At 40.3% G+C, this 26,285-nt stretch overlaps 1 protein-coding gene across 19 annotated transcripts in view; it reads right to left on the bottom strand.

Annotated features, from left to right (window-relative positions):
- The window catches only part of EPB41L2 (erythrocyte membrane protein band 4.1 like 2), a 211,294-nt gene that overhangs the window by 110,789 nt on the left and 74,220 nt on the right, over positions 1–26,285 (bottom strand). The window contains exon 1 of one of the 19 annotated variants that reach the window (XM_045066362.1): positions 20,102–20,274. The exons of 16 other annotated variants lie outside the window; for them this stretch is intronic. The gene's annotated coding sequence lies outside the window, so the exon portion shown is untranslated. Of the gene's footprint in view, positions 1–13,936; positions 14,082–14,791; positions 15,050–20,101; positions 20,275–26,285 lie in introns of those variants that run through there. 2 more of the 19 variants (XM_045066360.1, XM_045066361.1) reach the window with 2 other exon arrangements.

The raw sequence follows: 26,285 nt of genomic DNA, 5'->3' as shown, positions 1-26,285 counted from the left end.
TAAGATAAGTATCTCAGGGCCCCTAATAGGAACCAAATGAAGACATTATAGCAGTGGGGAGAAGGGCATCTAATAATTGGTCCTATCACAACTAATGAAAAAAAAAAAATTAAATCTGAAAGTAGGGCACCTGAGTGGCTCAGTTGGTTAAGCAGCCGACTCTCAGGTCATAATCTCACATCCTGGGATTGAGCCCCACAGTGGATTCTGTGCTCAGCAGGGAGTCTACTTGAGACTCTCTCTCTCTCTTTCCCTCTGTCCCCCGCCCCAGTCACACTCTAAAATAAATCTATAAAAAATAAATAAATCTGAAAGTAAATAGTTGTCTCAATTTCACATAAGCAAAGAGGTACTTTTTAAAGTATAGCTCCCCCACTGACATTTAAAAAAAAAAAAATAGGAACAGCAGAGAGTACACTCTCTCCTCTCTCGACAATGATAAAAGGTCAGGCACCCTAGCCACAGCAAATTTTCCAGCCATCTTCAAAAGTGGTACAAACCTTGAATAGCTCAAAACATAAAAATACACTTGTTCTTCTTTAAAGCTTTATTGAGATATAATTCCCATACCATAAAATTCACCAACTTAGAAAGTGGGTTAATGGTTTTGAGACTAGTCACAAGATCAACAATGATCACCACTATCTAATTCTAGAACATTTTCATCATTCCCAAAAAAAACTTTGTAACCCAGTAATAGTCACTCTCCCCCTCGCCCAGCTCCTGGCAATTATTTTCAATCCATGTGGATCTGACTATTCTAGACATTTCAAATAGATGGCATTTTTACGGAGCATAACGCTTTCAGGGTTCATCCATGTTGTAGCATGTATCAGTATTAAACTCTTTAAAATATTCTTCACCATCTTTTGCAAATCACGTATCTGATAAAAGTCTAGTATCTAGGGCGCCTGGATGGTTCAGATGGTTAAGTGTCTGCCTTCGGCTCAGGACAAGATCCTGGAGTCCTGGGATCGAGCCCCACATCAGGCTCCCTGCTCAAGTGGGGAGCCTGCTTCTCCCTCTGCCAATCTCTATCTCCATGAATAAATAAATAAAATATTTTTTTAAAAAGGCCAGTAACTAGAATATATCAAGAACTCCGATAACTCATTAAAGACAAAAAAAAAAAATTTATGGGCAAAGAAGTTTGAGTAGACACTTCTCCAATAAAAATATACAAATGGCCAATAAGCACTTGAAACAACACTCATCATCATCAGTCATTAGGAAGATACAAACCCAAACCACCATGAGATGCCACTTCATATACACTAAAGGATGGCTATCATCAAACAGACAGTAACAAGTATTGGTGAGGATGGGGAAAATGTAGAGCTCTCAACCTTGATGGCAGGAATGTGAGATGATGCAGCTCCTTTGGAAAAGTTTCTCAAATAGTTAGCATAGGACTTAGCAATTCCACTCCTAGGTATATACCCAAGAGAAATGAAAACATATGTTCCCAGGAAAACTTGTCAACAAATGTTCCTAACAGCCTTATTCATACTACTCAAAAAATAGAAACATCCCAAATTCTTACCAACTGATAGAGGGATCAACAAAATGGGTGTGTCCATACAATATTATTACATCAAAAAAAGGACTGACGTACAATATATGTTGCCACAAACAACACTTGAAAACATTATTCTAAGTGAAAAAATTCAAAAGGTCTGGGATGCATGCATGGATGGCTCAGTCGGTTAAGTGTCTGCCTTTGGCTCAGGTCATGATCCCAGGGTTCTGGGACTGAATCCTGCATCAGGCTCCTTGCTCAGCAGGGAGCCTGCTTCTCCCTCTGCCTGCCACTTCCCCTTCTTGTGCTCTCTCTCTCTCTGAAAAATAAATAAAACCTTTAAAAAATATATAAAAGTTCACATGCTGAATAAGCAAATCCATAAAGACAAAGTAGATTAGTGGTTGCAAAGGGCTGGAAGATGGAGAGAATAGTGAGCAGCCACGAACAGATACAAGGTTTCCTGGGGGATGATGAAAATGTTCTGGAATTACACAGTGGTAATGGTTGTACAACCCTGTGAATATACTGAAAACTACTGAACTGTAAATTTTAAAAGAGTGAGAATTCAATAACTAAAAATAATTTTAAAAATGTTATTCATAGGGTGCCTGGGTGTCTCAGTGGGTTAAGCATCTGACTCTTGATTTAGGCTCAGGTCATGATTTCAGGATCCTGAGATGGGACCCCATCAGGCTCTGCACTCAGCAGAAAGTCTGCCTGTCCTTCTCCCTGCTCTCCTTCCCCTACTCATGCCTGCACTCTCTCTCAAATAAAATCTTTTAAAAAAATGTTATTCACTTCTAATAGGTGAAGATGAAAACATTGTCAGCTTGCCTATATTTAATGGGCCCCTACAGTGTGCCAGGTACAGGGCCCATGAATAAAGCACTATCTTTGAGAAGGTGAAGGTAGGGGAGAAGGTGGTGTACAGGTGAGTCAAGAGCACATTGCTTTAAAAAAGGCACAAGACAGACACTTCACCCAGATTCAGAGAAGAGGGTCATTAGGTAAGCCTTTCTGCAAAAGTGGACATCTGCGTTGCTTTAAAATGATGAGCCTTCACTCGGGCAAGGGAGTCAGTTGGGAGGCATGTAGAAACATAAGAAAATTCCTCCTACAGGAAACCACAAGTACTGCACAATAATACACTACACGAGTGAAGTGGGAGCTTGCTCCAGGGATAGGGAAGAAGGGGAGAGGTGAACTGGCAATGACAAAGTAGAAGAGTAGAATCCAGGACATAAAAGGTTGTGTGTATCATGCTAAGAAAGTGCTTGAGGTTGATTTAAAAAGAGTAAAAAGTCACATAAGCATTTTACAGAGACAGGAGTAATGTAATCAGACCCACATTTTGGATAGCTCAGCCTGGCTGGAAAATACAGGATGAGAGAAGAGACTGAAAGAGAACAATAATCCACACATGAGAAGTTGAGGGTCTGCGTTTGGGCAGCAGCAGCGAGACAAAGGAGAAGAAATGCTTCCAATGGTAAAGAGGCTGATGGCACGACACAGTGTCCACAATGAATGTAGCAAGTGAAGAGAGGAAAAGGGTCGAGGGAAAGTCTCGGGTCATGGGAGACTGGGGTGATGGTGGAACCACCCACTGGTATGAGGAACAAGGAAAGAGGGTCTGACTGAGACAAATCTGATTTTGAATTCACTGCGATTAACCAGTCTCTCGAGTTGACCACGTGGCACACAGGTCTTGAACACAGACTGGATATGTGTGAGAGATGCAGATTTGGGAGATGTCATCATGTGGGGGACAGCTAAAAGCACCAGTGATACCGACGCCACCTAGAGAAGAAGTATATTTGAGTTTAGAGGGGCCTGAGCAGAACTTTATCCCCACCCAACATTTCAGGGTCAGGTAGAAGAAAAGGCATGAGGGAGAGGAGAAATACATAGTGAGACCAGGAGCTGAGAGGAACTAATGTCTTTGAGGGCAACGCTACCAAGGAGGAATATAGTTAGGTAACGAGAACATTTACAGTCCAATCTTACTTCTCATTTTTAGGCATTTATTTTTAATTCTATCTGTGTTTGAATATTTGCGTGTATCAGTTCACTATCTCTATAAAGTATAAAAGTATTAAGTGTAGGTCTGTTAGTAACATGCCTAACTTCTATTGTGTTGACCTCAGATCACCAAATGTAAACACTGTATTTTGTCAAACTGGGAAGTAAACCCCACAAATAAAGCCAGGTGGGCTACATGGGTGCTGGCCTGTTATATTGTGGAAAAAATCCATCAATATTCCTGAAGAAAATTCCTGAAGATCAAAAACTGGTGATATTGAGCAAAATTAAGCTATATGTTTTACATAGCTTTTGTGGAAAATACTAGTACAATATAAACTAAAATGTGAGTATTAAGGCATCACCTTCATTTAGGAAGACAAGAGGCATGATTTGTTAAGTCACTGACATTGTAATGTCATCATTACTGAGCTTTCTTCTCCAAAGATTTGAAATGAAAGCTCAGGTAAATAGAATGAAGTTACTATTCATAAGCCTAAGTTTTTTTTACCCTCAATTTATTTAAAATTAGTTAATTTTAATAAGAGAATCAGTTGTTCTCTTTGTTAGCTTGATTTTGTTGTTGTTTAAATTCCACATAAAGGAGAGATCTTAAGCAGTCTTTCTCTGACATTTCACTCACTATAATGTTCTTTGGGTCCGTCCATGTCACTGTAAATGGCAAGATTCCATTCTTGTTTATGAATAAATAGTTGTGTGTGTATCATGCATGTGTGTGTCACGATTTCTTTATCCATTCTCCCATCAATGGCATCTTAGGTTGTTTCCACATGTTGGCTATTGTAAATAATGCTACAGTGAACATGGGTTCATGTACCTTTTTGAGTTAGTGTGCTTTCATTTTCTTCTAATAACCCAGAAAAGGAATTGCTGAATTACATGGTAGTTAATTTTTCCTTTTTTTTAATTTTCTGAGGGATGTCCACACTGTTTTCTCTAGTGGGTGTATCACTATTAGGTATTTAAAATGCAAAACCATGCCTTCCAGTAAGACCTTTACATGAGTTCTTGAACTGGCCCCATATTGCACAGAAAGTCTTTTTCCTCCTTTAAAGTACCATTTTCCATGTACCACTTAAGTGGAGATTATTTACATTAGTCACAAAATGACCAAAACTGATTTTTAGTATATACTCTCTAATTACATTTTAAGTGTTGAATCAATGCCCTGATAGAAATTAAAATAAAAATGTCCCACCCTTGTCCAAGCTAATCAAGATTTGTGGATTTTTTCCACAATATATGGCTATGAGAAATAATCTGGAGACCAATCAAGTAAAGTTGATTTTTGATCAAAATATTTTAAATATATATTTAAGGAAATGAAATATAAAATTAAAGTTTTCACTATATATTAGAAGCTTTAATATTTATATTTTAATCATAAGAGCTATCACTTACTGGTCAGACATCATACACGTAATTTCTGCTCTTCAAAACATCCTACAGAAGAGGTATTATCCCCATGCTGTATGTAATAAAAAGTTAAGTGACTTGTCTAAGGCCACTGAATGGAGGACCACACAGCTGTGTGCATGTGTTTTCACCTGTATTTCATAATGTTGGAATGACTGAATCAACCAGGGCTCTTGGCATAGTCCTCAAAGAAAATCCATACCAGTTTGTGAAAATGACTACATAATATGAATCTATTGCCATTCATTTTAATTAGGGCTGGCCCTCCCCCAATAAGAAATTTATAGATGAGTTCCCATCACAAAGCAAATCATATTTGAATGTTATGACTTGGCCATTCACAACTCAGCTGATGGGCAGAAATTTAAGACAAGGTGTTAACACAGAGACAAAGAGCACAGATAAACCAGACCTTTATTCCTCACAAAGTTAGTCTTCCTCAGTCACTACTGTACTCACACTTACAAGTTGTTAAGAACCTCAGAGCAAATCAATAGCATCCATCTAAATGCAAGTTACAAGATAAAAAAGCAGGAGGGTGGGCGCCTGGGTGGCTCAGTGGGTTGAGCCGCTGCCTTCGGCTCAGGTCATGATCTCAGGGTCCTGGGATCGAGTCCCGCATCGGGCTCTCTCTGGCTGCCTCTCTGTCTACTTGTGATTTCTCTCTGTCAAATAAATAAATCTTTAAAAAAAAAAAAAAAGCAGGAGGGAGGCAGGTGGGTAGTGGACTACATGGGTGATGGATATTAAGGAGGGCACTTGCTGTGACGAGCACTGGGTGTTGTATTTAAGTGATGAATCACTGAATTCCACTCCTGAAATCAATATCGCATTATATGGTAGCTGGACGCCAAACAAAAATTAAAAGCAAAAACAAGATAAACAATAGAACTGGCTAATTGTATAAAATTATATTTTGTAAATACTCAAAAATAAGGGTGGATATAATTATCTATAAATAAGTACATTCTTAAAATAGTTTCTAAGAGATCAACAAAGCTCAAACCTAAACACTACCTTCTTTGTTGACATAACGGTTTCTTGAACAAATTACCACCATCGAGAAAACATGATTATAGCACAGCCATTCACCATAATTATCATGCTTGTGACTCTCAAGAGTTTCAAATGTGGAAAAGCCTTTAAACTCCAACACCCACTAAAATATGGAAACTCCAGCAGTAGAACCCAAGCCCTTCCAATAAAACGAAACCCCCACAAGACCTGGGATCTATCTTTTCTTCACGGCTATGTTCCCAGCGTCTAGACTGGCACGGAGAGGTACCAGTCAGAGTGCTATGAAATTGTCTCTTCTAATATCTCATTTTATCTTATCAACAAGGAAACTGAGGCTCAGAAAGACAAGAGATTTGCCCAAGATCACAAAGCTAGACTCAGGAAGCCAAACCCAGAACAGTGGTTTTCCAAACTCCAGCTATGCTCACTCCACTAATTACCTATTATAAATACAATTACAAATACCTAACACCCATCACTAGTATAGTTATATAGCATACTAAGTAAAGCCCTGTCTACTTATCAGCAACCAGAAGGAATATCACTATGAACAGCCAAGCCCATTAGACAAGCATGTGCTTCTGACACAATTACCATGTTGGCATACCCCATGTGGGTCCATACAAGTGTTCATTATTGTGACGGCTCCATGAGAAACAGCATGCATCACTTCACACGCAACCAAGCAGAAAACCATCAACAGAGGATCGGCACTCTTTTTTTTCTTATCTTTAAAAGGGGAGGTAAATTCCAAAGTGCCTTCTCTCACTAGCCTAAATAAACTACCACACAACATCATGCTAGTGAACACACTGGCCCACAACAAGCTGAGCAAAGCAGATACCCAACTCCAGACACTCCTACAAAGAACTTCAAGCATGGGCTCTACGCTAATTATTGGGTCCAGATGTTTCCTTAAAACCTTGAGAGAACCAGCGCTATTATTCTAAGAGCCCTCGCTGTGTCCAGGGAACAAGGCAGGTGCAGCAGCCAGCAGAGTGGCTCTCCTCGGAGATCAGAGCAAGAGGAGCTCTCGGAATTCTACCAACAAAGTTCAATCCGTTAGCTAGGGAATTCCAGATTTACCAAAGGGAAAAGTATGCATGTCTAAATTCCAAAATGGTGGTAAGGGAATCAAGAGAGGCTTACCTGTGAAGGTAAGGAGAAAGAAATCAAGCTATGTCACAAATATCAAACTTCTAGAACATGGGCGACGTGTGCGCGGTTTCAATGTGGTCACTTTCTAAGTCTGACGAAACTGGTTTTCATCTAGCATGACTGGCCAGAGGATAAACTTTCTGATCCCCGCAATCACTGGCTTATGTGCATGTCCCCCAACAGCCTACAGCCCAGGAGAAAGTCTTTTTTAATACCCAACCTCATTCCCTGAAAGCATCGAATGGGAGAAAAAACAAAATGGGAACCCCAATAGAGAAATGATTCAGCAGCCACCTAACTACTTAGGAAAGAATAAAAGCCGTGCTTCTCCAATACATACAACAAGAAAGACGAAAGGAGGAGGGAAAAAGAGGAGGAGGTCAAAGGGAAGAAAAAGGAAAAAAATATCTGGAGAGGAAAAGGAATAATAAAAACAGGCCAACTGCACGTAATTAGAGCAGACTGCATGTAATTCCTCTCTCCCTCATGGGTTTATTTTTCTTGAGTGTCAGAAGGTCTATAGAATACAGCATTCCATATTCAAATATGTACAGCTACATTCCAAAGGGACGATCTGTCGTTCAAATGATCTCCGTGGTGAGGATAAGCGTATTATTTTTTAAACAATCCAATGTTGTCCACCCTAGTTACCTTAATAACACACTCTATGGCTTGTTTGCTTTTTCTTAAAAGGGATAAAGAATCTATAAAAGAGAGAGAACTATTACTGTAAAGATATAAGCTCCCATCTGTTTTAAATTAAACTCACATACGCAAAAGATATGAACTGTAGCCCTCTGCTAGCTCAAGCCTCGGCAAGATCAGATTACATTCACAGCACGTATTTCCTCCACCCTCTCTTGTTCTAACAAAACTTAAGTTTTGCTGGGCTTCACTCTCTCCTCCACATGCAGGCCTCCAGGCCAGGCCACAAGGCAATGATCTACTGGTCTAAGGCCTGACTGGCTGTCTCCTGCCCCCTGCCAAGACTACCTGCAGAAACAGTCTTCTGGGAAGCTTCCTCCCTCTAAAAAAGAGCCACAAGGTAGAGAAGGCACTTCTTCTGTCTCTGAGCACCACACACCTGACTCCTAGGAATGCTGTTGGCATCTTGAGGATCCAAGAAGGGAGAACATCTGAGGACAAAGTGACACACAGAAGAGCTGTCATGCCACACATGGTCAGGTTCAACGTGTAAGCTTCCAGTTCTGGGAGAGAACACAGTCCCTACTACGAGAACAATGGGGCGCAGCTGAGCAAATAAGCTCTGGGGCACCTGGGTGGCTCAGTGGGATAAGCATCCGACTCTTGATTTCAGCTCAGGTCTTGATCTCAGGGTAATGAGTTCGAGCCCTGTATTGGGTTCCATACTGGGTGTGAAGCTCACTTAAAAAAAAAAAAAAATTTAAAAACAAGGTGATAAAAAATCAGCCCTAGGAAACTGGAAACGCATCCAGAACTATCCCAGGTAATTATTACTCCCCACTGGGTTTTATGGCCCTCATACTTAAGAGCCATGATTGTTGAAATGTTCCGTTTTTTCCTGATGCTCAAATTCTTAAAACCTAGTATCTGAGTCAATATCTGAGTAAGATAAATGATTAAATCTTTATTCTAACTGTAAATAAGAATGAAACAAATCTTAGAGTTCCTCAAAGATTCTCTTTCTTCATATATTAGGGGGACCTCCCCCCTGTGAAAATCAAGACCTAATTTTCAATAATATTCAATTCCAGTAACACCTAAGATAAGTGGTAAAAATCTTTTTTAAAAAGCCAAGACCTTGCTGCTCTCATTAAGAATTATATCAAGATGGGCCCTGGATGATGTACAGAATTACTGAATTACTATATTGTACACCTGAAACTAATAAAATACTGCATATTAACTACACTACTGTTCTAATTTTTTAAGACACGACATCAAGAAAGATCTGTGCCAGGCAAAGTCTTCTCCACAAGCAACTAGGGTTAGCCCCAAAATAGATACCCTTTCCCGGAGTGGGGCTCAATAACCAGACGCTGTGAAGAAGTCATCAGGATCCCAACACCGATATCATTCTCGTCATCAAAATTCACATAAACCTTGTCACATTGGGCCCTCCAACAGCACACACTAATCAAAGTGATGGAGACATCCAGAACCCTGCTGGCTCTTCATTAAGCAATGAAGCATTGTGTGGTCAAAATTATTGATGAACTGCATTGAATTCCTTCTCCCAGACGGGGCCCCAACTTTTAAAAAAAAAAAAAAAAAAACAGCCAGAGCTGGAGCTGCATTCTTTCTGTGCAAAGCTCTCTAATCTTTGGATAAAATAACATAGTGGTTTGAAGATCAAGTCTGGGAACTAAAAGAACAGGATCAGAATTCCAGCTGTGTCTCCCACCAGCCATGCAACTGTAGATGTTAGTCTTGCTGAATTTCATTTTCCTCATAAGCAAAACAGGGATAGAATACATACTTACTGCGGTGTTCTCAGGGTTAAATTAGATGCTCTACATAAAGTGCCTGGCATGTAGTAAATTCATAATAAATGGTGAGTCACTGTCATCCAATAGGGGTTCTGGGAAAAAAGGCACTATGTCCCTTTGTTCACTAAAAACGAAAGTAATAGTAACAGTAAGAACCAAAATAACAGTGACAATATCAGCTATTTATTGAGCATTGTTCTAGAGACTCTGCATGTGGCAATTCCTCTAATCTTCGTGACTCTTTGAAGCAGGAACTAAGATTATTCCCACGTAACAGATGCAGGAACAAAGACAAGATAAAGGATTTTCACAAAGCTACATAACCGATACATGGGAGAGCCAGGATTCAGAGCCAGGCTGTCCAGCTCCAGAAACCTTACTCAGTACAACCACCAATCCCAAATGACTTCAATATGCTAGAACCCAGGATAACCCTGACAATTCATTATCTGTTGAAAAAGCCAAAATCAAACTATTACTACCCATTTGGTGTTTACAGTCCTAGGCAATATGTTCTAACCAAGCCCCTAGACAAATTTCATCTATTTTCAGGATGTGGGTTGTATATTTTAGGCCTTTCTCTTGAAAAGAATGTTTCTTGAGTCCTTTCACACATAGGTACCAGATACCAGCAACGTAGATGAAAAGGATCCTCTCAGTCTAGTGGGCGACAGAAGTAGCAAGATGAGCATTAATATACATTCAAAACACTCATTACTGGTTCAGAAATTTTGGTCATTTCGATTCAGAAATTACTACTAGTTTGAAAAGTTGACACTTTTCTTCAAAGTAACCACTGTCATATCTTCAGGAAGTCACACAATGGCCCTACATGGGAACTCTCAGTTAAACTCTTGAAATGCAAAAAGGCATCATGCTTCTTAAAAAGCACCTAATTCTCATTCTCAGTTGTGTTTTCTGGAGATGTATTTGCTCTCTAGCAAAATTTAAGTAACCTGAATAAAGAAGCCAAAAAAAAAAAAAAATAGTCCTGGTTATAAATGTCTTCAACATAAAAAACCACTTTGTTTTGGATTTTTGAACTGGCTAAGGCTGACCAATCCCCAACTGGGGTTGGGGAGAAATGGCTGGAGAAGAAGTACAGAGTTAAGAGGAATACAAAGGACACAAATATGAAAAGATGCTCCTCACACTCATGGTAAAAGACATGAAAACTAAAAATTCAGAATGAAAAACTGCAAAAGCTTCATCATGTAATCGCTGAACAGACTATGGAAACAGACACATTCTTATTTAAGTGCCAGAAGAGAAAATAGGTACTAACCAATGAAATTTACCAACAGCTATCATTGGAGCTATTGGATATGCGGGAACATATCCAATAGATACATCTGCATATACGTAATGTAAAACAATTATGTACGGATGATTCATTACAACACTGCTGTAGCAAAAGATCAATGCCCATCAACAGGTGACATTATACAAAATACTGTGCAGGTATCCATCCCAGTTACAGAAATATCTTTGAGTTACACTGTGAAGTATAAAGAGCAAAATTCAGGAGCACCTGGGTGGCTCAGTGGGTTAAAGCCTCTGCCTTCAGCTCAGGTCAGGACCCCAGGGTCCTAGGATCGAGCCCCACATCAGGCTCTCTGCTCTCAGCGGGGAGCCTCCTTCCCCCTCTCTCTCTGCCTGCCTTTCTGCATACTTGGGACTCTATCTGTCAAATAAATAAATAAAATCTTTAAAAAAAAAAAAGCAAAATTCAGATCGTACACGATATACAGCAGCTTACAGGTTGAAAGCCAGCTGTGTGGCATTTACAAATATGTGAATACACATACACATACTTGCATTTGTGTGCACAAAACAAACAAACAAAAAAACAGGGAAGGATTGAGAATAATTATGGGGAATGGTGAGAGGATACTAGGTAGATGAGGTACAGAGGTACAAATATGGGAGACAAATTTTTCATTGAGAAGTGTGCACAAACTGAAGTACTTAACAGCGTTAGTAAGAGAACAGTATTTTGCATTAAAATATCCAAAGCATGAAGTGAACCCAGTTTGGTTGGTCTGCTTCCTTGGAGACAATCCAAAGGCCACAACTGCCATAAGCGACAGAGCCAACTTGCCCTATCACCTAGTTCTGTCCTCACAGATGAGGTATATGGATGCAAAAGCCTTCCAGCCTATTACAGCTCAAAAATACCATTAAGATAGTCTAAAATAAAATTGATTTTCTGGCATTTGAGGTTTAAGATTGTTTCTATATCTTCTAAAGAAACGGATTGCCCATAGCCTCCAATTCAGTCTATATCACAAACGTGCCCCTTGTCCTGTGTAGGCGGTTGTCCTAAGCAGGGAAAGCTCAAAATCTAAGCTTTTAGAGTAGACCAGCGTCTTTTAAGTAAATCAATTCTTTCGTTAAAACACACACACACACACACACACACACACACACACACACAGCTCCTAAGAAAACCTTGCTCAGTTTTTATCCTTCTCCCCTTCGGTGTACAGTTAAAACAAAAAGGTGTCTTGTGCTAACAGTAACCCTGGTGCATTTGCAGGTAGGCCAAAAGAATTATTCCTATCCTCTCCTGGAGGAGTAAAAACAGGGAATCTGGGAACAGAGTTCTCTAAAAGTCGAAACATTTTTTAAAGGGGAATAAAAGAGAATGGGAAGATTCTTATTAATCTTCTAAGCTGGTCATACATAAACATCCCGGATCTCTGTGAGCAGCTCCTTCCACATTTATAGGGAAAAGCATAAACAAAATTGGTCTCACAAGCACAAGGTCATGTTTCCTCTCTATACCCCTTCCCTGCCCACTTATGCTCCTAAGCTCACAGGGAGAGGGTAAAACTTTGGTACAGATGAGTACTACGTGTTCCTAGTGCAGCATTATGCATCTGGTGGCTTCTTGATTAATGTGTTTTCTGATGTTCTTAGTATTGGAGCAACATTTGTACCACCATCACATGACATTCTACAGAAAAGAAAAATACACGAATGTGTGGTTTCTTCCAGTGCCATCCATAACCAGGCTCAAAACAGTGCAAAGCCAACACCCACAGTCTGTCCTCATCATGGCAGACACCAGGCAGTAGGCTTTTTCTGAGCTCATACCACAACTACCTTCTGAATAGGATCCTTACCCAGCCCCATCAGAAAACTCCCTTGGTATCAACTGGTAATCTACAACCAGCCTAATATTATTTCTGTGTGAATCAAACTCCAAATTCTTTAGCTAAAAAAAATAAGTTCTTTAGTTTGGCAGGCTTTTCCCAAAGAAGCTAACGACAAATCCACCAAGGTTAACTGCACAGGATAAATGCAGAGGCTGCAGACGCTGCATTTTAATAGGTCATAAGACAAAGTCTTGTCAAAATCAATCAACTCGCCACCCTATGACAAGGCCACCGAGCTGGAGCCTACACTGATCTCACACTTTCAAATCCTCTTCTCCATAAGCTTTGAAACACTGCAGTCAACAGGCATAAATATCTAACCGTAGTCAAAAAATATCATTCACTTTTAAAATTTGGATCATTAGTACTTCTGCTATTTCATATATTTACACCCACACCAAAGAGTTATGCCAACACACAGCATCTAGCCGTAAAACGGGATACTAAACTGCATGACTTTTCTAGCTTCGGTAAGCAGATCCAAATGTTGACCCTAGTCGGGTGGGTCAGCAGAAGGAGCTATATAGTCTCTTAGCATATGGACCCTCCGAGCCCAGGCGGAAAAAGCTGTTATTACAATGGAATTAGAGCCAGGTCACTTGGAATGCCTAAACCCTTTTTTTCCCCCAAGTATTGCTACTCTGAGCGTTAATTTAGCTCAAAGACGACTTCACTTATTAGTAAGAGCCTCAAACAACTACTACTTAGGGGGGCTGGCTAGGACAAGGTTTCACTTTGGCTAAATATATTTCTCTCTTTGGCAGTAATCATTTCAGAATTCAACATTTGTGAACCTGACTCCATACAGGATCCTGCTAGAGAACAGGCCAGGCATTCAACCTTGGGAGTCACAGAAAAATACAAGCTAACCTCAATGTCAGAGTTTAAAATTCCCCTTTCCAACTCTGTGATCCAGTTGGGATGGTGAACTGAGGGTCGTCAAGGTATCCTAGCACGTGTCCAGGCAAGTGACACGGGGACAGGGCGGGGGATCTGACGGGCAGGTTGTACAGATCACCAGGATCACCTGCACAATCATTTAGTCCCATACCCACGCTGCCAATAATTTTAAGAGACCATTCGTTGTTGGGCCCCCAAAAAGAAAACTTCTACTTCCCAAGTACATACATGCCTCCCTCCCCCAAATATACCAGCTCATGACGTCAGTGGAAGGACAGCACTCGTTCCCCACAGAGTCGGCAGTAAAGGAAGGCACGGCAATCAGCTGGCAATCATGGTGGGACTGCTTGTTTTGTTAGAAAGGAACACAGAAACAAGGTTCTTTCTGAAAGAAGGTTGTGAGACTGGTAAATTCTAGCAGGAAAAAGCAGGAAGATAGTTTTTTCTAAGTCTGCATGTCAGAACCTGGGCAACTGTGGGGAGTTGTCCCGTTTCTCCAATGTGACCCCAGATTGAATAGTCACTTAAAAAGAGGTTAATACCTATCCTTTATTCAATCTATATTTACTTAGGGTGTGATAGCATCGAAACAGCACACATTCCTCCACCACTGTTAATGGCCACTAGTCAGCAGATGCTTTAAAAGAAAAAAAAAAAAAAAAAAAAAGATGAATTCAACTCTGTGCCAGCCACAACTTCTTTTCACCAAATGAGTTAGCATGAAAATGAAGCATTTTATAAACTAAAATCTGTCACCCTTTGATAGGTTTTAAAAGTAACTGTACACTATTAACCTTACATAGCCCCCACCATGCTTCAGGAGTCATTAACTTCCATACAGTATACTGTATGGAATACAGTATACACTGGACAAATCAACTGAACAACGGGACAAGTACGTCCAATAAACCAGCGAGCTTCATTATTCTCAGATGTCCCACCTGAACAAGCACTTATGTTAATGATAACCTGACAAAATTCAACATCTGTCCAGAAAAATGCAAACAAGTAGGCCAAAACTAAACTCTGGCCACAAAAAATACCCTTTTCATAGGTCTTGGACCAAACATAATGGAACGTATTCCCTCGCCAAACACTATACTTACCCAGCTTCCATGTACTCTGTACATTAGTAGTTTCCAAATTTTCAGCCTCCTGGATATTGACAGACTCAAAAGCAAACTTTCTTCAAAAGCAAAAACAAGCAAGGATATACCACAAAACCCACTGCTACAACATTGAGATTTCCTCAAAATCTCCCTTTGAAAATACATACGCAGCTTTTTAAAAAGTACATTGTGCCCGTTGTCTGCTGTTCCCTGTCATTAGGAGACTGTGGAAAGCTGATCGAAAGCCAGCTTCCAAAAGCTTAATGAGCAAGCCTGGCCCCACCCAGGCTGGACCCCGCTAGCGGAAGGCATGCTCAGTAGAAAAGCCCAGCGTGGTTCCAAGTTACTTCATTCCTCAGCTAGAAAATCCACACGGGTCAAAGAAAAAGTCATCTCCCCGCTGCCTGCTCTACCCACTAAATGAAAACTTCACAAAAAGAATGGTTTTAATAATGACTGATTTTATGCTTATAGTTGTTATAATTATACTATTGCTGAAAAACTCCATTTTTGTATCATTTTGGCTTTGCCTTGGGTTCACACCCCTCAACTTTTCCTTCCACCCCTCAACTTCGTTTTTATTTCTGTCATTTTAATCTACCCTACAAATAGACACCAAAAGCATATGTCTATAACATATAATCTAAGCTTCCAAGGTAAACTGCATCATTTTCAGATATAGAAAAACTGGATAGACACATAGATATTTCATTTTTAGGTCTTGAAAACCGGACTATTTTGATTCATTTATAAAAGAATTTGCTTATTCACCTGTATTTAAAAATAAAGGCTCCTTTTAATTTAGATTTGTAGGTACAATCATACAGTGACAAAGCTGATAATGCCTTTTGTTATTGTCAATCCTAAATGAGAAACGATGGATACAAAAGGTAATCCTATATCCATAAGTCATATGAATATAGACAAATAATGGAAAGCAAAATACATTTAAAGGCACTAAAGGAAAATGCACTAATTTTAAGATTCAGGTCAGAGAGATCTGAGAAATGACTAAATTTTCCTTAACTGTCCAATACCAACCCTCCGCCCCTTACATTTCTACCTAAATTCGGGTGTAAATGTGTGTTCCAATGTAGGTGTCTACACTAGTAAAGAGGAACCAAGATAGACTCTGGATCCTAGTACACATTTTTACCACCTCATCCCACTACCATATTGCTCTCCAACAAGCAGTTCTTAGGCCAAGGAGTATTACATGCTCACTTCACCTATAGAGTCTTGAAAAAAAGCCTTAAATTACAACAACAACAACAAAAAAAAAAAAAAAAAAACCACAAAAGATATTTAAATAAACAAGATGCCATCTGTAGCCACAGGGAGAGAAAGGTAAGCTGTGCTTTATGGTAACCTAGTGAAAATATGCTCCAGTAGCCTCTCTGAAGAGATTGATCTCTATCAAAATAAATACAAAACTTGAAAAAAAAAAAAGGTAAAAAGGCTAAATATATAATGGAAGTAAACTTTAGTAACCAAAAGGGAGATGTGGTGAGTTTTGGGAATTTTTTTTGTGGGGTTTTTCTGGTAGAACTTTCAAGTAGAGGCAATCTTCATCAGTTCAAAGCATCATCTTTTATTTAGATTATGTTATTCCTTTAATATTAAACGTGTTTATTAAGTAGTGTTATGCAATGGCAGATTTTCTTCAATATACTTGAAAAAATATTGGCTCCAAACCTTTTTCTGAAACATATTACTCTGTGGAGTCCCTAAGTCTCCAAACTCCTGCCACGTAGTGCTGCACCCCGTGAAGCTGATGATGGTAGATCTCCACAGTCCATCGCAGACATCTCCTATCACCCCTGGACTCCCTATATTCTTAACTCTCCTACGGCTCTAGATAAATTGCGTCCCCCCGAAATTCATACACTGAAGCACTAACTCTCAATGTGATGATATTTGGTGATGGGATGTTTTGGATATAACCCGATTTAGATGAGGTCACAAGGGTGGGGCCACCATGATGGAATCAGTGCCCTTGTAAGAAACACAGCAGAGAGCTAGCTCATTCTCTCCTGTTCTCTCTTGCTTCACTATGTAGCAGCCAGCTACAAGCCATCAGAAGAGAGCCCTCACCAGACACACGCCTTGCCAACACCTTGATCTTGGACTTCCAGCCTCCTGAAATGTGAGATAAGTGTAAGTCACTCAGTCGTACTGTCTCAGAGCAGCCCGAGCTGATTAAGGCACCTACTTTCTGAATATGGAGAGCAATGCTACTGCTCAAGCGTCTCTGTTGTCTTCAATATGAAAGGTCCTGCTCTTAAGACATCTGAATTTCACTGTTTACACAAAGATTAAGAAAAGACAGGAAAGTGAGTTTTATGGCACCATAATTTGGAAAGAGAACAAACCAGTCCTATGGTAGATAAAAAGAGAACACAGAAAATACAAGTGAGTTTCCCAATTCATACACCCAGTAAGGTGGTAGACTTAGCATTTACACCAATTCCATCTGTCTTCAAAGCCAAGGCTACTTGGCGGTATCATGGTGAGCTCAGCAGCTTTCCCAAGCCAATGTACTTTTCCAGCAATGCTGCATTACTGCTATTTTAACACCTTTGTTCTCCAAATGGGTAAACTGAACCCAAAGAAGCGAAATGACTTCTCAAAGGTTACTAAGTGGGTTACTGGCGGAGAAGTACACAAACCAAGACCAGGGTCATTTAAAACATTCATTCCCAGTAAGATTTTAAATATGTTAAAGTACACAAAACATATAAGGTGAACATTCACAAATGTCTTCCCATAAAACACTGTTAATAGAGATTTGTATCTATTACATCTGTCTTGGGAACACCCTAAATCATGTTCTGACATGGTCCCTTTTTTCCATTAGAAGAGGTAATTAGGGGCACCTGGCTGGCTTGGCGAGGGGAACATATAGCTCTTGGGAGTAGAGATTACTTAAACAAAACTTTAAAAAGGCATGGTGGGTGGGGAATTAGATTATCCTCAGAATACTTTTTGTTCTTTTAGAATGCTATTTTTTTTTAAGTATTCAGGAAAGTTGGTCAGGGTTAGAGTATGAGACATTTTTCCTATATTTGTATATGTGGGTTTGTATGTATATAGAATTTTATGCTAAATCCAGTATCATAATTTCCTGACCTTTAAAACTTATCTTCTTATCTTCTACTTTATGAAAACAAACAAACAACAACAACAAAAAAAAATGTAACTGACTAGGATGTAGAGGACCTGATAACCTAACCGGTGACTCATAACTCCCAAACCATAAGAGACAGAAACTCTGTGCAGAAAATAAAGCTACCAGTGTTGCAGAAAGACAATGACGAGCATTCCTTTGGCTCCTCCCACCTTTATCCCTTTAGCTTCTTCCTGAAAAGCAATTATCATCTGTCACATCAGGGGGGAAAAAGCAAATATTTTTCTGGCATAACTCTAAAATAACCTTAAAAAAATTCCCTAAAACTCACTATTTTTTATTCTACTGATTTTACAGAGAATCCATTCTTCCTACCTACCAATCCGCATGCAAGACCATACTTCCTGAACAAACATGGAGAAATGTTTTATCACTCTTTTAACCTGGATGAGCTTCCACTGGTCTGTAAAATGTTGTAACAGCCCACATTTCATCACTGTTATCTGATATTTGCTGTCAGCAAAAAGAAAAAAAAAAAGAAAAGAAAAGAAAAAAAAAGCCCACTCACTAGTTCCATGGCTTCTTTGCATAAGTTCTCCTTTGACCACATACCACCACAGTTTAGCTTCTCTCAGGTTCTAAATCCAGAAAAACTTCCACATTTTGCCAAGTCTCATCCCTACCACATTTTTTAAAATGTAATATGTGGAAGTGCTATAGATTTATGAAACTTTGGAGGGGGAAAATAAGCTATATGGCCCTAGATTTTTTTTTTTTTTTTAAACAAAGGGCTTGTAGATAAAGAATAGGAACAGGTATGGGGGAAGACAAAGCATAAAGAGGTGATGGTTAAGAATCCATATCCAAAAGTTAATGTTCTGACACCATCTAAAAGGTGTTAAGATAAAAGGATTTATTAAGAGCTTTAACTCAAAAGTCAAAAACATCACTGTTAGAATTATACTTTCAGGAAACTACAGTAACCTAGCATTTACTTTAAAATGTATTATTTTCATTCAGTTATGCCAAAGGATCATTTGCTGAGTTCCTCCTTTGCACCAGACACTAAAGCCTTAGGGCTCAAAGGTTCTTCCCCATTCCAGCCCTCTGAGAATCCACCAGTCTGGAAAGAAAGGCAAATACATAAATAATTACAGCACGTGGGATAAGGGCTACAGCAGAGGGACAGGAAGGGCACAGCAAAGTGGACAACTCCCTTGAGGAGGCCAAAGAAGGCCTTACAAACTTACGGTGTTTAGGCTCCTTTGTATTGTTTTAAATGAACAAATACCACTGCTAATAATGTGGCAATGACACCCACTTTGCCTTAAATGTTAAAAACAATAAAAACATTCACATAAAAAGCAGAAACAAAGACCTTGCTAGCATCTGGGAAACACCGTACAAATGGCCAAACAAAATGGGGTTTTCATAAAATAAAGAATTTAGAACCAAAAGGGGTCTCAGCATCCATGTACTTCTAGCTCCTGCTTTTCATAGGTGGGGAAGCTAAAGCCCAGAATTTAGACAACTCGTCCGTGCTATGCAGTAAGCCTGCAGCAGAGCCCAGACTGGGGGTCACATTCTGACTAATAAAAAATCCCACGGTCTTTCCCTGGAGGACGTTACCCTGGCTGGATGAGAAGGAAAGAGCAGAGACACTAGTATGGAGAAAGCAGGGCACAGAGACCCTTTATAGCTCTCCAATGGCCAGAAGGCATTAAGAGCCCAGAGACAAGGCATCTGGTGGACCTCCATGATCCTCAGCTCTGCCCCCACTCTCTGCACCAAAGAAAAACCCTATACTCCCATTCCTTGCTCCTACCAGAGCAAGCCTGGGACACGGTACAGTGTATGGGATATGCAGCACACAGCTACAGATCATACCCTGGGCACATATGACACCAGAGTGAGTCTCTCTTCACATCACCCGCTTCAGTCCTCCCTCTGCCTGACACAGGCCTTAAGCGCTTATCTGGGCATCATTTGGTGAGCTCCGTCATTTGAAAATATAGCTCCATTTTATAGCTTAGCCTTTACAACTTAACTCTCTGGGGCTGAATGATCAAAGAAAACCCCCAAACACAGGTGCTAATGTGCCTTGTGCCCACAGTCCACAGGTCCTGCCCAACCCAAACAATAAAGCTGAACCAGCATCAAGCCAGCGTACTCACCATTACCTTTGCCTAGGAGATCTGGATCTCAGTTCTGTACTCTTGGGTTTTGCTAAGATCCTTTCATTCGCTAAGGACTGCTCTCTGTTTATGGATAGCTATTGGGGTTACAGACCTGGGTAAAACTTGGCTCCAGCAGTGCAAGAGAAGGGTATTTAAATAAAGATCTACAGGGCAGAGAAGAAGAGCTCAAATACAGGCAAAACGATTCAATAGTAACAGACTTGATGAGGCAAGAACGCTCCCCACAGTGACATCTGAGCTGACCTTGAAGGATAAGGAGGAGCTTAGTGGGCTGACTGGAAGGGGCAGAAGCACAGCCCTCCCCGTGGGAACAGTAAGTGAAGGGCACAGAATCAGGAAAGATAAAAGCACTGAGGAGAATGAACGGTAAGTACCCCATCTGCCTGGAACACAGGGCGAGAGTGTAGGAGACAGACAAGGGAGGCAGCAGCCGAGTCATGAGTGATCGGTATGCTAAGTTCAGTGCTTTAATTCTATCCTGCAGGTGATGGAAAATATTAATTTTGCATTTCTGGAGAATTATTTTGGCAGTCATGTGAGAACAAGTGATACAATGAAAGGAAACTGGTTAAGACAATGCTCCAGTGATCCAGGAAACAACATCTAAACTAAAGGCAACAAAGATGCAAATGAAGAGACAGGAGTTGATAAATCCTTGGGAGGTAAAATGGACAGGAGCTGATAATGAATCACACTGTGGGAGTAACACAGAACAAACTTCCCAGGTTCCTGGCAGTCAAGGTCAGACAGTGTGGTGCCACTAACCTAGACTGGGATTTCCAGAACATGCAGGAAACAGGGATGACAGAAAGCCCAAGCTGCATTTGGACTGAAGGGACAGTGTACAGCTAGGTGAGGGCTGGAGATGTGTGTCTGAACCACACAGTCTGGTTTCCATGCTCAGATGTGGAACTAGTTGGTCCATCAGTGTTATCTGAAGCCACAGAAGTAGATGAAACCCCAGGCAAAACAGAAGAGAAACGCTCACGATGAAGCCCCAGGCAGACAGAAAGGAAGCTGTAAGAGGGGTCCAGAAGGATAGCCTAAGAGAAAGACAGCAAACCATGAACATACTGCCAGGAGGGAAGAGTCAGGCTGGGAGGAGTGGACAAGGGGGCCAAGGGCTCATTGCTTCAGGCACCAAGAAGGTTTTTAAACCGTTGTGAAAAGACGGCTGGTAACCTCGAAGAGTGAGTTCAGTGGACAGGAGGAGAAACAGCCAACTGGCCAAGGAATACTGGACAGGGAAGGGTAAGTAAGAGCCAAGTGTCGAGTCCCCCCCCAGCTTAGCAGTGGAGAGAAGGCCAGAGGATAGGGAAGGAAGAGCTACGGGATGTACAAGGCTGTGGGAAGATGTTAATGCACAGGAGACATTCTAGGGGCTCTGTTCGCTGCAGGCTTTCGGTGGGAGAGACCACGTAGGGAAAGGTTCGAGACAGGAAGGAGAAAAGAGGAAAATGGACGGCAGGTAGCTCAGAAGGCAGAAGAAAAAGGATCAAAACCACGAAAGAAGCGGTGCCGGGCAGGCTCAGGCATAGCCCGTGACTCTCAACTCTGGGTCAGGAGTTGGGAGCCCCAGGCTAGGGGGAGAGGTTACTTTAAAAAGTACACACAACAGGACGCCAGGGTGGCTCAGTCAGTTAAGCATCTGCCTTTGGCTCAGGTCATGATCCCAGAGTCCTGGGATGGAGCCCCACACAGGGCTTCCTGCTTGGCAGGAAGCCTGCTTCTCCCTCTCCTCTGCCTACAGCTCTGCCTATTTATGCTCGCTCTCTCTCTCTCTCTCTCTCTCTTTGTCAAATAAAGAAATAAAATCTTAAAAAAAAAAAAGAAGAAGAAAAGAAAAGTGCATATGGGCCGGCACACCTCCCCCCAACAGAAGAGATTCATCTTGGACAGCAGGAGGGACACCCCCACTCCAGAAACCACAGGGAAGGTAACTGGAAATACATATGGGCCAAGAGAGGAAGTGGCCTGAGGAAGTTAGAGAGATAGGGATACATCTAAAGTCCTATTCTCGAGCAGCTCTTTCTGCCCATGGGTTCTGTCACCGTGCTTTAATAAACCACTATTTTGCACCAAAAATAAAAAAAATTAAAAAATAAAGCCCTGTTCTCCATCCCAGATAGCTTTGATACCTTCTTTGGAGGTTTTATTTTCGTTATTTTTGTTTATTTGTTTATTTTTAAAGTGGGCTCCATGTCCAATGTGGAGCCTTATGTGGGGCTTGAAACTCACAACCCTGTGATCAAGACTGGAGCTGAGATCAAGAGTCAGATGCTTAACCATCTGAACCATTTCCAGGCGCCCAAATACCTTTGGAGAATTTAAAGGAAGAAAGGAAAAACTGAGAAGGGAAAATCATGGAGAAAATATGGTCAATCCCCTACAATACACTCATTGAGAGCTCTCTTAGCAGTCACATCAACACAGGATTTGAAACTGGTTAAACTGAACTATTTTCAATATGAAGTTATTGGTGTTTTAAAAACTTCGGGATTCCCTGAATAATCCTCTAATATATTAACTTGATTTGTAAATCAAAATCCAGTAAAGTACCCAAAGGAAACATAATCAAACAAGTGCCATCTTCTTCTCAGTTTAGCTGCAGAAAAGAAGTTAAATAGCTCACTGAAATCACAAGGTTTGGAGAGGGCTGTTTTAATTGGAGCGTGTGCCAAGGATTTGGCTAAATGTATCTTATAAGACACAAAAACTATAACTGTAATTCCTATTCTCACACTGTGAAGCCTGTGTCTCAATAAAATGCCAGTTTAAAAGACAAGACAATAAAGACCACCGTCACCACCAGAACCCTGTAAGAATATGTGAAAGGTTATAAAACAAAACTCCTTTTATAGAGTTGAATCCTTTCCAGGGTGGGCCTTTAAGACATTCTGACAGTGCACACAAATACTATCTCTGGAACAAAACCAAAAAGGCACAGCTGCAAGACATCTTCCACTGAAGTAGTAACGGACTCAATAGCAGCCCTTCCTTTAGGCAAGAGAGTCTATAAAAGCCCAACGCAGAGCTATTTTCCCTTACCAACTGCTTCGTGGAACTACTTTCTCCTGATCCAAACCATAGCTTTATTAAAAACCTAAAATGGACAGCACAGACAGTATAACTTCACAATAGATTTGTGAAAGAAAATATAAATAAAACTTGAAAATAGTAACTACTCTCTGGTTTTCATTAAGAAAAATCCCCAAGTGAACCGAAACTATCCTAAGAATACATGGAGATACATATTTTTTTAATTACAGTCCTTCACCATCACAAACAGGAAATTTGGATGGATTAGCAGGATTTTCCCCCCAACCCTCTAAGAAGTTAGTAGCCAAAAAAATTAAGATGATTAGCAACAGTATTCTCAATGCTGATGTCTTGTGAACTTATGATATGGATATTTATGACAGCTAAGAATGAAAAAGTCAAGGACATTTTGAAATCAATTAGGAAGAGCCTACAATAATTCAGGTAAGCAAATCCATGATTTATTTGCCATGCTTTCCCTGCTGTAGTTTTGACTGTTTCTATAGCAACACCCAACAAATTCTCTTATACAAATACTTCTGCAGCCAAGATACAAACCAATAACCACTTCTCTAATTCATTTCTATTATGGTTTCCAACAACAACAACAACAAAATCAGCCTTCTGGGGCGCCTGGGGGTGGCTCAGTCCGTTAAGGGTCCAACCCTTGATCTCAGTTCAGATCTTGATCTCAGGATCTTGAGTTCAAGCCCCATGTAGGGCTCCACATTGGGTATGGAGCTCACTTAAAAAAAAAAAAAAAAAAAAACAGGGCACCTAGGTGGCTCAGTGGGTTGAGCCGCTGCCTTCGGCTCAGGTCATGATCTCAGGGTCTTGGGATCGAGTCCCGAATCGGGCTCTCTGCTCAGCAGGGAGCCTGCCTCTCTCTCTCTCTCTCTCTCTCTGCCTGCCTCTCTGTCTACTTGTGATCTCTCTGTCAAATGAATAGATTAAAAAATCTTAAAAGAACAAACAAAAAACAAAAACAAAAAAACAAAAAAAAAAACAAAAAAGCAAAAAAACACAAAACAAAAATGAAAAACAGCCTCCCTAAGTTACATTCTAGAAACTTGAAAACCTAAAGTTTAAATATACCAATTGCAGATACCGCACAAGTTAATGACAAAAAAGTATAATTCTGTTACTACTTTGGCAATAACTCATTTTGAACAACAAAAGAGACAAGAGAGCAAAAGAAAGTAATTACTAACAAATGACTTGGAAAATTATCTAAATTCTAGAGAAACAGAACACTGAAAACTTTCTGCCAAAACGTAAAGCAAAGAATTCAATATTCCAATGTCAGAAGATAAGCAAATTTCTCTGCGTTAAGTTTCAGACATGCTTTCAAAACCTCGTTAGTGCTATTGTTTTGAAGTAAACAAAATATTTTACTAATAGCAATAGGTCTGCCTATTTTGTTAGCAAGCACTCCACAGAATGTTTACAAATGTCCATATTTATGCCTCAATACATCTCTGCGACAGCAAGTGTTACCAACTTCATTTTTATACGTGAATAAAATGAGGCTCAGAGAAAGGAAATAACTTCCCTTACTAAGCCTGGAATGCAAAAGAGTACAGCGAGTAATTGCAGTCCTACAGTTAGACAACCTGAATCTGAATCCTGGCTTAAACCCCTCACTATGTGGGAGATAGATACCCGAGGTTTGAATCCCATTCTATTTTATTTTAAACACATCCTTGACATTACACCATGATATGTATGCAACCTCCCCATTATACATAGCCAAACGCCAAACTCAGCCTTTCCCATAAAGTCCCACCTACCCATGCCTCACACTTCCAGGTAAACTTCATACATAAGAACTATACTTAACTGTTTCTACTCTACCCCATACATTTTTCTCAAAGATTCTTTTAGAGATACATAAGGAAAATTGCTAAAACACAATTGAAAGTGCTGGATCTTCCTATTTTCCAGACACGTACATATACATCAACATACACTTACCTGGCATATAAGGTTAATAACAGCTAGATACACCACATCATACCTTCTTTAAAGCATGCAGAGGCATTTGAGAAGACCAGAGCAGTGCAAAGAAAAAAGCCATCCCTATAAACTTGAGTTAACTGTAAATGCATTTAAAAAAAAAAGTGTATGTCCTCGGGTACTACAAACACATACCCCAGATTTCCCAGAACAGTTCTGATTTCAAATATTCTATCCCACTCAGTAGTGGGTTTGGGACTAATGTGTAACTGCAGGCTACAGTGGTTAATAGAAGCAACTTAAAACTTTACAAGAAATGGTAGATTCTCATTGATAGGAAAAAGGGACAGCAAGATAGGTGGAAAAAGTCCTCAGGGTGAAGCAGTAAGATGCACAAGACATTCTGGGAGATCTGGGGGGAGCAAGAATGGTAAGTAGGGCAGTGGGCTCACCATGATCACTCAGTCAAATACAAAGGTAAGCCAGAGGCTGTGCTGCAATAGGGTATTTGGAAAGACCGTAGGGCTTTGAAGTCCAGGATAAGGACCCGAAGCTAAAGAAGATAGGCTAGCCCTCCTAAAGTCTGTTGGGGGTTTTGTTTCGTTTTGTTTTGTTTTAGAAAGAGCTTTATGGAGCTACCATACAAGTCACCCACTTTAAGTGTACAATTCAGGGATTCTCAGTATAGTCAGCTGTGCAACCGTCACCACAATCTGAGAACATTGTCATCAACCCAAAAAGAAACCCCAAACTTCCTAACTCATTCTGTGAGGCCTGATACCAAAGCCATCACAGAAAGAGGAAAATACAGGCCAGTATTCCTAATGAATATGTTAGCAAAAGTCCTCCACAAAATACAGGTAAACTAAATTCAGCAAGATATTAAAAGGAACTTACACCAAGATCAAGTAGAAATTATTCCAGGAACACGAGGGTGATTCAACCCACAAAATTCAATCAATAATCATGTTTATGAAAGAAAAAAGCAAGACTCTCTCAACAGAAAAAGCATTTGACAAAAATCCAACATCCCTTCATGATAAGGGAACTTCCTCAATGTGATAAAAGGCATTTACAAAAATGTACCTCACACTTAAGGGTGAAAGCTTTCCCCCCTGAGATCAGGAACAAGACAGATGTCCCTTCTCACCACCTCTAATTCAACATTGTG

The sequence above is a fragment of the Mustela putorius genome, unplaced genomic scaffold (genome assembly GCF_011764305.1).
Source record: "Mustela putorius furo isolate JIRA1106 unplaced genomic scaffold, ASM1176430v1.1 tig00003863_pilon_pilon_pilon, whole genome shotgun sequence".
NCBI classification, from domain to species: domain Eukaryota; kingdom Metazoa; phylum Chordata; class Mammalia; order Carnivora; family Mustelidae; genus Mustela; species Mustela putorius.
The sequence above is the reverse complement of the archived record's forward strand: the minus strand, read 5'-3'. Positions and strand labels throughout refer to the sequence as shown.